Here is a 17469-nt window from a genome sequence, read left to right as displayed (position 1 = left end):
AAGACACAGACTGGCAAATTGGATAAAGAGTCAAGACGTATCACTGTGCTGTATTCAAGAGATCCATCTCATGTGCAGAGACACATATAGGCTCAAAATAAAGGGATGGAGGAAGATCTACCAAGTAAATGGAAAACAAATAAAAAGCAGGGGTTGCAATCCTAGTCTCTCATAAAATAGACTTTAAACCAACAAAGACCAAAAGAGACAAAGAAGGCCATTGCATAATGGTAAAAGGATCAATTCAACAAGAAGAGCTAACTCTCCTAAATATATATGCACCCAATACAGGAGCACCCAGATTCATAAAGCAAGTCTGGAGAGACGTAAAAAGAGACTTAGATTCTGACACAATAACAATGGGAGACTTTAACACCCCACTGTCAATATTAGACAGATGAACGAGACAGAAAGTTAACAAGGATATTCAGGACTTGAACTCAGCTCTGCACCAAGCAGACCTAATAGACATCTACAGAACTCTCCACTCCAAATCAACAGAATATACATTCTTCTTAGCACCACATCATATTTTTTCCAAAATTGACCACATAGTTGAAAGTAAAGCGCTCCTCAGCAAATGTAAAAGAATAGAAATCACAACAAACTGTCTCTCAGACCTCAGTGCAATCAAATTAGAACTCAGGATTAAGAAACTCACTCAAAACCACACAACTACATAGAAACTGAACAACCAGCTCCTGAATGACTACTGGGTAAATAACAAAATGAAGGCAGAAATAAAGATGTTCTTTGAAGCCAATGAGAACAAAGACACAACGTACCAGAATCTTTGGGACACATTTAAAGCAGTGTGTAGAGGGAAATTTATAGCACTAAATGCCCACAAGAGAAAGCAGGAAAGATCTAAAATCGACACCCTAACATCACAATTGAAAGAACTAGAGAAGCAAAAGCAAACACATTCGAAAGCTAGCAGAAACAAAAAATAACTAAGATCAGAGCAGAACTGAAAGAGATAGAGACACAAAAAAAAAACCTTCAAAAAATCAATGAATCCAGGAGCTGGTTTTTTGGAAAGACCAACAAAATTGATAGACTGCTAGCAAGACTAATAAAGAAGAAACGAGAGAAGAATCAAATAGACACAATAAAAAAATGATAAAGGGGATATCACCATTGATCCCGCAGAAATACAAACTACCATCAGAGAATACTATAAACACCTCTAGGCAAATAAACTAGAAAATCTAGAAGAAATGGATAAATTCCTGGACACATACACCCTCCCAAGACTAAACCAGGAAGAATCTGAATCCCTGAATAGACCAATAACAGGCTCTGAAATTGAGGCAATAATTAATAGCTTACCAACGAAAAAAGTCCAGGACTAGATGGATTCACAGCTGAATTCTGCCAGAGGTACAAAGAGGAGTTGGTATCATTCCTTCTGAAACTATTCCAATCAATAGAAAAAGAGGGAATCCTCCCTAACTCATTTTATGAGTCTAGCATATCCTGATACCAAAGCCTGGCAGAGACACAACAAAAAAAGAGAATGTTAGACCAATATCCCTGATGAACATCGATGCAAAAATCCTCAGTAAAATACTGGCAAACCAAATCCAGCAGCACATCAAAAAGGTTATCCACCAAGATCAAGTTGGCTTCATTCCCGGGATGCAAGGCTGGTTTGACATATGCAAATCAGTAAACATAATCCATCACATAAACAGAACCGAAGACAAAAACCATGTGATTATCTCAATAGATGCAGAAAAGGCCTTTGACAAAATTCAACAGCACTTCATGCTAAAAACTCTCAATAAATTAGGTACTGATGGGACGTATCTCAAAATAATAAGAGCTATTTATGACAAACCGACAGCAAATATCATACTGAATGGGCAAAAACTGGAAGCATTCCCTTTGAAAACTGGCACAAGACAGGGATGCCCTCTCTCACCACTCCTATTCAACATAGTGTTGGAAGTTCTGGCCAGGGCAATCAGGCAAGAGAAAGAAATAAAGGGTATTCAATTAGGAAAAGAGAAGTCAAATTGTCCCTGTTTGCAGACTACATGATCATATATTTGGAAAACCCCATCATCTCCCCCCAAAATCTTCTTAAGCTGATAAGCAACTTCAGCAAAGTCTAAGGATATAAAATCAATGTGCAAAAATCATAAGCATTCTTATACACCAATAACAGACAAACAGAGAGTCAAATCATGAGTGAGCTCACATTCACAACTGCTACAAAGAGAATAAAATACCTAGGAATCCAACTTACAAGGGATGTGAAGGACCTCTTCAAGGAGAACTACAAACCACTGCTCAATGAAATAAAAGAGGACACAAACAAATGGAGGAACATTCCATGCTCATGGACAGGAAGAATCAATATAGTGAAAATGGCCATACTGCCTAAGGTAATTCATAAATTCAATGCCATTCAGATCAAGCTACCAATGACTTTATTCACAGAATTGGAAACAAACACTTTAAAGTTCGTATGGAACCAAAAAAGAGCCCGCATTGCCAAGACAATTCTAAGCAAAAAGAACAAAGCTGGAGGCCTCACACTACCTGACTTCAAACTATACTACAAGGCTACAGTAACCAAAACAGCATGATACTGGTAACAAACAGATATATAAACCAATGGAACAGAACAGAGGCCTCAGAAATAACACCACACATCTACAACCATCTGATCTTTGACAAACCTGACAAAAACAAGCAATGGGGAAAGGAGTCCCTATTTAATAAATGGTTCTGGGAAAACTGGCTAGCCATATGTAGAAAGCTGAAACTGGACCACTTTCTTACACCTTACACAAAAATTAATTCAAGATGGATTAAAGACTTAAATGTTAGACCTAAAACCATAAAAACCCTAGAAGAAAACCTAGGCAATACCATTTAGGACATAGGCATGGGCAAGGACTTAATGACTAAAGCACCAAAAGCAATGGCAATAAAAGCCAAAATAGACAAATGGGATCTAATTAAACTAAAGAGCTTCTGCACAGCAAAAGAAACTACCATCAGAGTGAACAGGCAACCTACAGAATGGGAGAAAATTTTTGCAATCTACCCATCTGACAAAGGGCTAATATCCAGAATCTACAAAGAACTTAAACAAATTTACAAGAAAAAATCAAACGACCCCATCAAAAAGTGGGCAAAGGATATGAACAGATGTTTTTCAAAAGAAGACATTTATGCAGCCAACAGATACATGAAAAAATGCTCATCATCACTGGTCATCAGAGAAATGCAAATCAAAACCACAATGAGATACCATCTCACACCAGTTAGAATGGCAATCGTTAAAAAGTCAGGAAACAACAGGTGCTGGAAAGGATGTGGAGAAATAGGAACACTTTTGCACTATTGATGGGACTGTAAACTAGTTCAACCATTGTGGAAGACAGTGTGGCGATTCCTCAAGGATCTAGGACTAGAAATACAATTTGACCCAGCCATCCCATTACTGGGTATACACCCAAAGGATTATAAATCATGCTACTATAAAGACACATGCACACGTATGTTTATTGTGGCACTATTCACAGTAGCAAAGACTTGGAACCAACCCAAATGTCCATCCGTGATAGACTGGATTAAGAAAATGTGGCACATATACACTATGGAATACTATGCAGCCATAAAAAAGGACGAGTTCATGTCCTTTGTAGCAACATAGATGAAGCTGGAAACCATCATTCTGAGCAAACTATCCCAAGGACAGAAAACCAAACACTGCATGTTCTCACTCATGGGTAGGAATTGAACAATGAGAACACTTGGACACAGGGGGAAGATCACACACCAGGGCCTATCGTGGGGTGGGAGGATGGGGGAGGGATAGCACTAGGAGAAATACCTAATGTAAATGACGAGTTAATGGGTACAGCAAACCAACATGGCACATGTATACATATGTAACAAACCTGCACGTTGTGCACATGTACCCTAGAACTTAAAGTATAATATATATATATTATTTTACTTATAAAAATTAAATTACTTTTACAAGTGCCTTGATTTTACATATCTCATATTTTATTCACTTGTTATATTAATACAAATAATTACACTGTATATTTTTAAAATAGACAACCTAATTTTGTTATGCATTCTATATGCTTCAACTTTTTAGTCTCTGGGTCACAAAATAAAAGGCATATTTCAGGTGCTGTCCCATGAGGTTACCACTGCCACAGATGGCTTTTTGTCTATAGCAGACATCCTAACCAGAAAGTCCACAAGTCAACCAAATGCTGCATTACAACCTGGCTCAACACAGCAGTGAGGCACTTGAAGCCATGTTTGCACAGTATGTGTTCCTTGTAGTCAGGCAGTTTGTTGCCGTAGTAGTAAATTTCATCCGACAATCTAAGAACAATATTTGCTCCCCTGTATTTTGCTGATTGGCACATGGAATAGCCCCCAAAAATTGGATAAACATTGTAAGAGCTAAGAGGAAACAGTCAGTACCAATGGAATGTTTCACAGGGCAGATGGGCTTTTGAGGATTTATATATATATATATATATATATAAAAAATATATATATATATATATATACATTAAGTTCTGGGATACATGTGCAGAACGTGCAGGCTTGTTACATAGGTATACACATGCCATGGTGGTTTGCTGCACCCATCAACCTGTCATCTACATTAGGTATTTCTCCTAATGCTATCCCTTCCCCAGCCCCCACCCCCTGAAAAGCCCCAGTGTGTGATGTTCCCCTCCCTGTGTCCAAGTGTTCTCATTGTTCAACTCCCACTTATCTGTGAGAAAATGTGCTGTTTGGTTTTCTGTTTCTGTGTTAGTTTGCTGAGAATGATGGTTTCCAGCTTCATTCATGTCCCTGCAAAGGACATGAACTCATCCTTTTTTATGGCTGCATAGTATTCCATGGTGTATATGTGACACATTTTCTTTATCCAGTCCATCACTGATGAGCATTTGGGTTGGTTCCAAGTCTTTGCTATTGTGAATAGCACTGCAATAAACATATGTGTGCATGTGTCTTTATGGTAGAATGATTTATATTTCTTTGGGTATATGCCCAGTAATTGGATGGCTGGGTCAAATTGTATTTCTAGTTCTAGATCCTTGAGGAATCACCACACGGTCTTCCACAATGGTTGAATTAATTTACACTCCCACCAACAGTGTAAAAGCGTTCCTATTTCTACACATCCTCTCCAGCATCTGTTGTTTCCTGACTTTTTAATGATCACCATTCTAACTGGCATGAGATGGTATATCATCGTGGTTTTGATTTGCATTTCTCTAATGACCAGTGCTGATGAGCTTTTTTTCATATGTTTTTTGGCTGCATAAATGTCTTCTTTTGAGAAGTGTCTGTTCATATCCTTTGCCCACTTTTTGATGGTGTTGTTTGTTTGTTTCTTGTAAATTCCTTTAAATTCTTTGTAGATTCTGGATATTAGCCCTTTGTCAGATGGGTACATTGCAAAAATTTTCTCCCATGCTGTAGGTTGCCTGTTCACTTTGATGATAGTTTCTTTTGCTGTGCAGAAGCTCCTTAGTTTAATTAGATCTCATTTGTCAATTTTGCCATTGCTTTTGGTGTTTTACACATGAAGCCTTTGCCAATACCCATGTCCTGAATGGTACTGTCCAGGTTTTCTTCTAGGATTTTTATGGTACTAGGTCTTACGTTTAAGTCTTTGATCCATCTTGAGTTGATTTTTGTATAAGGTGTGAGGAAGGGGTTGTCCTGTTTCAGTTTTCTGCATATGGCTAGCCAGTTTTCCCAACACCATTTATTAAATAGGGACTCCTTTCCCCATTGCTTGTTTTTGTCAGGTTTGTCAAAGATCTGATGGTTGTAGATGTGTGGTGTTACTTCTGAGGCCTCTGTTCTGTTCCATTGGTCTATATATCTGTTTTGGTACCAGTACCATGCTGTTTTGGTTACTGTAGGCTTGTAGTATAGTTTGAAGTCAGGTAGCGTGATGCCTCCAGCTTTGTTCTTTTTGCTTAGGATTGTCTAGGCTATACTTTTAATAATGATTTATGGAAGCTGTATCATGGGTCAGGTGTGTGTTCAGCTCTAGGGAATACTAGGAGGAAGAAGACATACCCCTAACTTCAAAGAGCTCAGCAGGATTATCATTTTCTTACCTCCAAAATCTAGCACTCTGATTGGCAAATAATAGGTGCTCAATAAATCTTTGCTGAATCAATGAAAGGTCTGCTTACTATTACAAAAACATCACTACAAACATAGTCATAAATACACAGGAGCTCCAAGCTGGAGAGGCAGAGTAAATAAAAGGATCAGGCATGAATGAAATGAGGGGGGATAATAATAAGTGTTGTTGGGATTAGACAATATGGAAGAGAAATGTGGTGTAAAAAAAATCTTAAAATGGAAGATGTAGGCTGGGCTCCACACGCATGTAATCCAAGCACTTTGGGAGGCTAATGCAGATGGATAACCTGAGGTCAGGAGTTCAAGACCAGCCTGGTCAGCATGGCGAAACCCCATGTCTACTAAAAATACAAAAATTAGCTGGACATGATGGTGCATGCCTGTAATCCCAGCTACTCAGGAGGCTGAAGCAGGAAAACTGTTTTACCCCGGGAGGCAGAGGTTGCAGTAAGCTGAGATTGTGCCACTGCACTCTAGCCTGGGCAACAGAGTGAAACACTGTCCCATAAATAAATAAATAAATAAATGGAAGATGTAAATTAATTTTATAAGAAAGGAAAAAAGAAGTTAATGAAGACACAAAAACTAAAAATTTTCCAATATTTACTTGGAAATTGAAAACTTTGACATCATTGATAAATATGCAATATTGTATTAATTTAAACAGAAGATAAATTTTAAAACACATTTTGGAGACTTTAATTATGACTTGCCATGAATAAAATCAGGAATGTTTTAAAACTTCCATTTTTTTCAACCACTTAAGTTTCTATGCTAAATAATTATAGATTGTTAAGCATTGTTTTCCCATAGTAATCCTTAAATAGTTTTTGAAATTAGTCTTTTAACTTAAGGAAAGAATGTTGTGTCATAGATATGGTGATGGGAATTGTCAAAAATAAAATTAATAAAGAGTACACTTTAAGAAAAACTAGCATTCACATAATTTGTAACTATCCCAGAAAGTTCTTAATGTTTTTCAATTTTACTTTGAATAAAAGTACACAGAGCAATAACTATTAATAATTTGCATAAGTCTACTGAGAATACTTTTTGATTCTTCAAAAAGAATCCTTTTGAATTAATAGAACAGGAATCAGAAATACAAGCAAGTCATCAATTTGACTTTGCTGGTGAAGTCTGCCGAGGTCCAGAGAGCAACTGGAAATCTGACAAAGCAGAGAGTGCAAAAATCTAACATTTCAGATCTCAGTTGCATTTTGGCTATGGGAGTTTTTTTTTAATTGAAAAGCATGACAAATCTTAAAAGGATAATTTCTTAAAAGGACAATCTTATAATATCTATGTGAGATATAGGCATTGTTAACAAATATATTAATATATGATTCTCACCAAGATTTCTTCATTCTTATAGCTAAAATGTAGCCTACTATCTAAGAGCTTCCTGTTGCTAAGACAGCTCTTAACCTTTGTCACTGCCAATAGAGAATTTTCTATTCTAAAAACCTGACAATGTTTAAAGCCCTCTCAGAGAAGTCCTGACTTCCCAATAAGATATATTTATGGCCACCAAGGTAGCTTGCACCCATAGTCCCAGCTCCTGGGGAGGCTAAGGCAAGAGGATTTCTTGAGGCCAGGAGTTTGGGATTGTAATACACTATTATCACACCTGTGAATAGCCACAGCACTCCAGCCTGGGCAACATAGATAGACCCCATCTCTTAAAAGAAAAAGATGTATTTATGCCTTCTTTACACATCAGAGTAATAGAAGCATAATACATTTTTTGAAAGACATACAATAATAAATGCATTTATGTAATTTTCAACTTTTTTCATTAACAGAAACATTCTGAATTACAAAAGACAAATTTAACCTGCTTGTTGATATTGTTTAGAGGTGAATGTTTACATTTTATTTGATAACATATAATTTGGTGCTCTAATTGCTTAGGTGTTTAGACATGAGTTAGGTAAGTTTTACAGTGTCTCAAGCAACTCGCAGAATAATATATTAATTTTTAAGATTATTTCAATGAAATATAGACTTATTTAAATATTTGGAACTTACCTACTCTATTCATGCTAAAGCTTGGGACAAACCAAAATAAATATGCCAGTAGATATTGCTGCCAGATTGTTAAGAAAATCTGGCCAAATTTGATTGTATTCAAGACCAAATTTTTATTTTTAAAATATATAATGGGAATTCTCAAAATGACTAAAACTTTCTATACACACAGGCCCCTTATAGCCTATGGTTCCAAGAGTACCCAAGTTTTACTCTATTTAAAACTGATTTGGACCTATCAGTTTATTTTGGAAATAAAGGGATTAATTTCCTTAGAACCAATAAGAGTAGAACCTACAACAACTCTCCCATTGGAAGCAATGCAACTATTTTCCAAAATACTGGAAAGAGACTACTAGAAGATGACAATGTTCTGAAGATGTAAAGCAAAGATGTCTTGAAGAAGAAAGACAAGATGTTGTGATCCCAGAAAGTAGTTAGGTTCAAATAATTTAAAAAGCGATAATAAGAGTAGGGCATAGGCAGATTTGGCTCAGAGGAGTTGAGGGAGAAGACAGACTGATAATTATTAAAACTGTGGCAAGTAATTAGAAAAGGTCCAAGTAAAATTCTCTCTGTCTAACGTTGATACTGAACAGAGCACTTATGCTTTGCCTGAGCCTACTGTGGAAATCAACTGAACTTAGCAGTTGCTAGGGGGAAAATTCTGGGCAGAAGCCAAACAAGTCAGTATAGTCTCAGTAAATTGTACCCAAAAAAAAGGAATGTGCTCCTACACAGGTAGCCAACAATTATTCTTATCTCTAGATGTGCATGCCAATCTTCTCTTCCAGAAGGAGAATCTATTTCCCCTCTTCTCAGCTCTGATCTGGACTTATGATTTATTTTGGCCAAGAGGATGCAGCAGAAGTGATACACACTGTGCCTGTTCTGAGCTGAGACTTTAAGAACCCTGGTAGCATCAATTTTCTCTCTCTTTTGGAAACCAGTTGTCATGTTTGAAGTAAGCCGGCTTAGACTGCTCAAGGAAGAGATCTACCTGGAAGAGGACCGAGGTGCTCCAGCCATTCAAACCACCCCAGCTGAGCCACCAGATGTGTAAGGGGTGTCTTTTTCAATCTTCCAGACCCAGCCCAGCCACCAACTAATTATATTTGTGTGACCCCAGTTGATACAGCACGGAGCAGAAGAGCTGCCAGTCAACCCATAAGAGAAACAGCAAATCATAAGCCACTAATTTTCAAGGTACTTATACAGCAATAGATAATTAGAATTTACAGCAAATCCGAAGGAAATGTAACAAGAGCAGAGACTAGCAGCTGGAGAATAACAGATGAATTTTAAAGGAACTATTTTTTTTAAAGTAACATGAAGTGACAAATGCTAGGGTAGACAACAGAAGAATGGCAATAGAAAATGGCCAAGAAAGCCAATTAATGAGTCTGGGAGGCTGATGACTGAACGTCTAGAATCATTAAACCAAAAACTATCTTTTTGGTTTAATTTGGAACATAGGAGAAAAATTAATTGTTGTGATAAAAGAAAATTGGTCATTTTCCATAATAGTAAAAGAGCTTACTGCATTCCAATTTGAATATGACTAGGGCAGCTGAACAAAAGTTAAAAATCTCTTTGGAGAAATCAGGAAGCTACCAAAGCAGTCAATACTTCAGGAGCCGTGATCCCAGAGAGAAAAGAAGCTTGTTGGCATGACCTCAACAATCTGCGGAAGTCTGATGCATTTGATGATTTCTAAGCTACAGCTACATAGGATTGAGACATTAAGAAACCAAGAAGAAGGTAATGTCCAAAGGCTGGAATCCTAAACAGTGTTCAACAATCTTACTACTGAAAAATTAGAGTTCAGGGCCCTCCCAGAAGGAAGACTGCTAGTAAATTTCTTATACTTCCAGTCAGGACTTCAGAAAGACTATATTCTAAGAATAAATGTGAACTACAATTAGACTTAATTTTGCCAAGTACTGAAACCATCTATGAGTCAACTCAACCTCAGGTAGAACTGTGGTGAACTTCTCTTAATCTAATTGCTAATTAGAAAGGGGGGAAAATCCTCCCTGGAAGAAGGTAACATCTATGAAAGCCTCAAATTATTTATATAATTTTTCAAACACAATGTCCGGCATTCAATTTAAAAACTACAAGGTATGCCTGGAAAAGACAAAATATCTGACATATAATAGAGAAAACAGACAATGGAAGCAGTCCTATAGGTGATCCAGATATTACAGTAATTACTTGTGGTCTTGGAAATTATTGTAAATATATCTAAGAAAATAAATGACAAGATGGAAAATTTCACTAAAGAACTAGCATCTACAAAAAAAATTACATCTAAGTAAAAAGTCTGTAAATAGGCACTACAATAACAAAAAAATTAAAACCCAATAGATAGGGTTAACTCAAATTTAGACATAGCAAAACAAAAATTAGAAAACAGAAGGAAGTTTCGTAGAATATATCCACTAAAGCATGGGGAGAAAAAAAAATGAAAAAAGCCACAGTAAAAAGTGTAAACATATAGGCTAGAATGAAAAGATCTAACATACTCATACATAGCCTATAAAAAGTTTGAAAACCAAGAATAGAAGGCATCATAGATTATACCTTACCAAAGATGGTCATATAGTCTTTAGTATGGTACTTCTCCCACTGAGAGGTGAAATCTAATTCCTCTCTCTTTGGATTTGGGCTGGTCTTGGTGACTTTCCTGAGCAGTAGAAAATGGTAGAAGTGACATCCTAGGACTTCTAATCTTGGTCATAAGAAGTCTTGAAGCTTCCACTCAAGCTTCTTCAAACACTATGTTTGCTAGTCTTGGGCTATAATGTAAAAATTCAACTAACCTGAGATCACCATACTGGAGAGGCCATATGTAGCCACCATGGTGAATAGCCCTAGCTGAGCCAGGCTTCTAGTGATCCCTGCCAAGGGGACATGTAAGAGAAGCCATCCACCAGCTGAATACCTCAAAGTGACCTATCTTCATACCATATGAAACCCCAAAATTTCCCAGGGTTATGTTCATTATTAATGTAGCAGTTGATGAAGAGTCAAGTACATCTTGTACTTAAATGGCATGGGGTGACAAATGTTACCAATCATTTTCAGATTAGTGAAAGAGGATCTGACATATCAAAAACTGCTGAAATTACACAGAGCATCTCCTATCTAGTTAGTTCACTAGAACAGGGGTCAGCAAACATTTCCTGCAAAGTCTCAGATAGAATATACTTTAGGCTTTATAGGCCAAGCCTATATCTACTATATATATATATAGTAGGTACTTACATAACAGAGAAAATAAACTGCCATTAAAATTTTATTGAAAATATTTTGTAACACAGGTCTACTAATGAGAAGAATGAAATTCTTTTGGGGATGATAGCACTTAGTTTAATTGGGGTTCCAAATTAGTTTGCCCTATCATCAAATAAATTGGACATGTTCAGCTGTAAAAACCATTCTTAGCTCATAGGCCATACAAAAATATGCATCTGACCAGATTTGGCCCACAGGCTGCGGTTTGCTAACCCCTGTACTATAATCTAAAAAAAGTAAATTGAGTAGCTTTCCTTGAAGCTCCTCTGCAATTAGGTAAACACACAAGGTTAGTGTTGTTTTTGTTTTATAAGCTCTTCTGTTGGCTTTGCACAGAGCAGGGAAGATCCACAAACATTTGCTGGGTGCCTTTATGTGATTACTGAGACATATGAGTAATGATGTGGTTTGGCTATGCCACCACCCAAATCTCATTTTGAACTGTAGCTCCCACAATTCCATGTTGTGGGAGGGACCCAGTGGGAGGTAATTGAATCATGGGGGCAGGTCTTTCCCATGCTATTCTCGTGATAGTGACTAAGTCTCATGAGATATGATGGTTTTATAAAGGGCAGTTTCCCTGCCCAAGCTCTCTTTTCTTGTCTACTGCCATGTGAGACATGCCTTTCACCTTCTGCCATGATTGTGAGGCCTTCCCAGCCACATGGAACTGTGAGTCCATTAAACCTGTTTCTTTCGTACATTGCCCAGTCTCGGGTATGTCTTTATCAGCAACATGAAGAAGGACTAATACAACTAAAGTGATAAAAAACTGTCCTTCAGGTTTCTCTTCCCTTTTTTCTACATCTCTTGACTTCACTTAAGACCCCTTTTAGAAAGCCTCCCCATCTCTCTGGCACAGAATCACAGAATTGGCTCTATCTGCTAAATATATCTGGGCCTTGAGACTCTGGGTTACTCATCCTTTCTCTGTAAAATTTCCCCTATTTAAGTTTAAGCATCTTCATTGTCAAGAACATTTTTTCCAACCTCAATCATTCAAGTTGTGATATAAATTGCTTTCAATTTAACTAAAGTAGAAGTTAGTTACTGGTCTGCAAGTATCCCCTCTGTACCTCATGGATAGTCCTATACAGCATTTTTCATCTCTTCCTCTAAGTGTGTGACAATGTCTCCTTGAATACAGGCAGTGTTTGCTAAGAAACACATTGTTGTGCTAGATCTAAGACAAAAACCAACACCATCAATGAAAATAGTTACATGGTATCATTATTTTCACCTGTGATTAGCTATAGGGTTTTTGTTAAAAATCCAACAGACTGTATCTGAAAAACAATGTGATCTGAGGTGAATCGACGTTCCTAGAAAAATTCCAGTAACTCCTACTAAAAATTGCATACTACCATTAAATAAATTCACATGTTGCTAACAAAAACACACAGTTTAGATAATTGAATTCAATTACTCTACAATGGAAACAGTACTATTTTGGAAAAGACAGAATTTTAACTGTCATTACTAGGCATCCTCCCATTCTCCCATTTTATTTCTTTGTTTGAAAACATTTATTTTGAAATTGTCTAGAGGCACAATTTGTCAGAAATGATAATAATGAGAAATGCATAAGATGCATAATTAACAGATACTTGCACAAAAAAAATGAATAACCTAAAACTGGAATTTCTTCATTATTTTTTCTGTGCCTAGAAAATCAAAGAAGATCTATTCATCTTTTCTTCAAACTCTCTTGCATGGTGTTTTGTTACTTTTATATTTTCTTATAATGAGTGAGTTATCTCATCTTGCTCAGTCTTTTGTCCACATATTTCCATCTACAGCATTAGAGCACTAGAATTTGGCCCAATGTGGGGCCCAACTATGTTGATTAAATTACTAACTCCTATGAGTTCCCACCAACTTGAGCATTTTCATTTTTGTTCATAAGGACATGAAAGGATTGCTGTGAACGTTGTCTGCTTTCCTAACAGAATTACATTTTGACTTCTGATAATTGAATCTAAACTTTAGGGTGGGCCTTTCCTCTGGAATATGTTAATTAGGACCCCAAGGAGCTTAGCATATTTTGCTTATCTAACATATCCAATATCTCATTCTCTTTCCCCCTGGAACAGATTCTCTTATAGAAACAATAAATTTTTTCTTTTTGTCTCAACAAAGATGCATTAAGCCTAGACATGCCAGTTCCTAAAAGCATAGTAAATGTCATTGTGCAAACTTAGTTACTTCAAAAGGGCAGAATCATCAGAAGACTCATAGCTGTTGGCTTTGTTTGTCACCTGAGAATGGAATTGAACAACTGCACCAAAGAATTTCTGTACTTGGTTCTAAGTGCTTTTCATGAAGACATAAATGTGTTCCATCATTTTATTTACTGTTTCTATATGTCTTCATCAAGATTCCTCCATTTTGTCACCGTGCATTCTGGGAAGGATAGCTCATTCTTGGATTATCAGTAACCACACAAGGCAAGGATGTCATTGTTAATCAATTGATTTGTGAGTGAATTCTAATATTAGCAATATCTAGAGTATCTCACTCTTCTCTGAATTTTCCCAAAGCATACCCTTAGTATGTGTTATGGACTGAACTGTGTTCTCCCCCAATTTTTATATTGAAATTTCAACCCCCTTACCTTGGAATGTGATTGTATTTGGAGATGTGGTCCTCACGGAGGTAATTAAGTTTGAATGAGGTCATGAGGGTGGGTTGTAACCCAATATGGCTGGTATCCTTATAAGAAGAGGATAATAGGGCCAGGCACAGTGGCTCATGCCTGTAGTCCCAGCACTTTGGGAGGCCAAGGTGGGTGGATCACCTGAGGTCAGGAGTTCAAGACCAGCCTGGCCAACATGGTGAAACCCCATCTCTACTAAAAACACAAAAATTAGCTGGGCATGGTGGCGTATGCCTGTAATCCCAGCTACTTGGGAGGCTGAGGCAGAAGAATCACTTAAACCCAGGAGGTGAAGGTTGCAGTGAGCTGAGATTGTGCCATCACACTCCAGCCTGGGGGACAAGAGCGAGACTTCATCTCAAAAAATATATATATATATATATAGGACACAGGCACAAAGGGAAGACCACATAAAAACAAAGGAGGAAACACATTATAAGCAAAGGAGAGAGAGAGCTTAGAAGAAATCAATCCTATGAACCCAAAATATCTGAGACAGGTCTCAACCAATTTATAAAGTATATTTTGCCACGGTTAAGGACACGCACGTGACACAACCTCAGGAGGTCCTGATGATGTGCTAAGGTGGTCAGGGTACAGCCTGCTTTTACACATTTTAGAGAGATATGAGACATCAATCAATATGTGTAAGATATAAATTGGTTCGGTCCCATAAGGTGCGACAACTTCAAGGTCATGGGTAGATAAGAGAGAAAAAGTTGCGTTCTTTTGAGTCCGTGGTCAGCCTTCCACTGAATACACAATTTAGTCTGGCTCAGTGATTCTGCATTTTTACATAAACAATAGGGTAGAGGAAGCAATCAGATAGATGTGCATTTGTTTCAGGTAAGCAGAGGGATGACTTTATGTCCTGCACCAGTGGAGATAAGCTATCTGTTTACATTGCCAGGGTGAAATTCAGCAGAACTGCGTTAGGGCAAAGATCTTGAGCCCCACAAAGAATTTCCTTATGGGAAAATTGTGAGGGAAGTATGGAGCTTTTACCTTTTTAGCTATCTTATCTAGGAATAAAATGGGAGGCAGGTTTGCCTGACGTAGTTCCCAGCTTGACTTTTTCCTTGGCTTGGTGATTTTGAGGGTCCTAAGATTTATTTTCCTTTCACAACACCTTGATCTTGGACTTCTAGCTTCCAGAATTGTGAGAAAACAAATTTCTGTTGTCCGAGCCCCCCAGTCTGTGGTACTTTATTATGCAGCCGTAGCCAGCTAATACAGTATGCCAACCTGGGCAACAGTTATTTATGCCATATTTTAGCTTCTAGAGGTCAACCTTATGAGATCCTTGGAATTAAAGTCCATGTCCTAAACATTTATGTGTCCTCTGCAACATTCTCTTTTGCACATAATAGATGTTTAATGACTATAAACTGAGCAAATTAATTTTAAAATACAGAAATAGTACAAGATTTGTCTACAAGAATATTTTAAAGCAAGCTTTGAAATACATTTTTTAAAAATACATTTAGTTTTTAAACACAATATTAAGGAAAAGGACTTGTAAGTATTATGGTGTTTTACTATGAATAATACCTAACGTGGTATTATGATCTTGAGAGAGCTTTTATATATATATGGTAATTGGATTAGTTCCCTACTGCTGCTATAACAAGTTACCATAGAGTAACTTGAAACAACACAAATTACTCTCCTACAGTTGTGGAGGTCAGAAGTCCAAAATACAGGTCTTGTCGGGACTGCTGCCTCCCAGAGGCTCCGGGAAGAATCTGTTTCCTTCCCTTTTCCAGTTGGTAGAAGCTGCCTGCATTCTGTAGCTCCTGGCCCCTTTCCCCATCTTCAAAGGACATCCCTCCTCCAACCTCTTTTTTTGTCATCACGTCTTCTTTTTTTGACTTTGATCCTCCTGCCTTCCGCTTATAAAGAATCTTGTGATGACGTTAAGCCCATCTGGATAATCCCCTCATCTCTAAATCCTTAACTTAATCATATCTGCTAATCCCTTTTACCATAAAAAGTAATATACTCAGAGATCCCAGTATTAGGACCGTGGACATCTTTGGAGGACCATTCATCAGCCTATCACATACTTGGGCAAGCTCTGGGCTAGTCATGCTGTAATAGAAGCAAGTGAAGAGGCTAAAGCAGCCCTGGAGACTGCCCAGAAAAAGAAGTAGAGAAGAGAAACTGCTCCAAGGTGAGTATAAGTAAAGGCAGATAGGCAGGCAGAGGGTCAGTGTTTAAAAGGCATATCAAGCTCAGGAGTGGTCCCAGAAAATGAAAATAAAACTTGTTCCCTGTTCCTGTCAAGCCCACCATCCTGGTAAACTAACTTTTAATTTATTTAGTAGGATGGAGAAATGGAAAGTATATGCCTGCTAAATTTGAAAATTAATTCCATTCAGATGATGAATTCTGGCAATCATTCCAGGTCCTTGTCCTAAAAAGTACTTAACCTTTACAGAGATATCATATTAAAACATAATTTAATGGCCAACAGGTATATGAAAAATACTCAACACCACTAAGGAAATGTAAATCAAACAACAGTGAGATATCATTAAATATTAGTAAATTAGTATAGCCATTATAGAAAACAGTATGGAGATTTCTCAAAAAAACAAAAAACAGAACTATTATATAATCCAGCAACCCCACCATTGGATAGTTATCCAAAGGAAAAGAAATCAGTATACCAAAGGGATACCTCCACTCACATGTTTATCACAGCTCTATTTACAATAGCAAAGATATGGAATCAACCTAAGTATCCATCAATGGACAAATGGATATGGGAAATATGGTATATATACACAGTGGAATACTATTCAGCCATGAGAAGAATGAAATCATGTCACTTGCAGCAACATGGGTGGAGCTAGAGGTCATTATGTTAAGTGAAATGAGCCAGGCACAGAAAGACACATATCACATGTTCTCATACACATGTGGGAGCTAAAAAAGTTGATTACATAGAGATAGAGAGTAGAATGATGGTTACCAGGGGCTGGGAAGAATGTGTCTGTGGTGGGAAGGGGGTAACAAAGACAGGTTGGTTAATGAGTACAAACATACAGCTAGATAGAATAAGTTCTAATGTTCAACAGCAGAGTAGTGTGACTATAGTTAACAATGTATTGTATATTTCACAATAACTAGAAGAGAGCACTTAAAATGTTCCTAGCACTTGGAAATGATAAACATTGGAGGTGACAAGCACCCCAGAAACACTGACTTGATCATTACACAGTCTATGCACATAACAAAATATCACATCTACCCCCATAAATATGTACAATGCGTATTAATTTTAAAATGTCAAAAAAAAAAAAGGCTGAGCA

This window comes from Nomascus leucogenys, chromosome 5 (assembly GCF_006542625.1).
Source record: "Nomascus leucogenys isolate Asia chromosome 5, Asia_NLE_v1, whole genome shotgun sequence".
Lineage (NCBI taxonomy): Eukaryota > Metazoa > Chordata > Mammalia > Primates > Hylobatidae > Nomascus > Nomascus leucogenys.
This window is presented reverse-complemented; position numbering follows the sequence as displayed.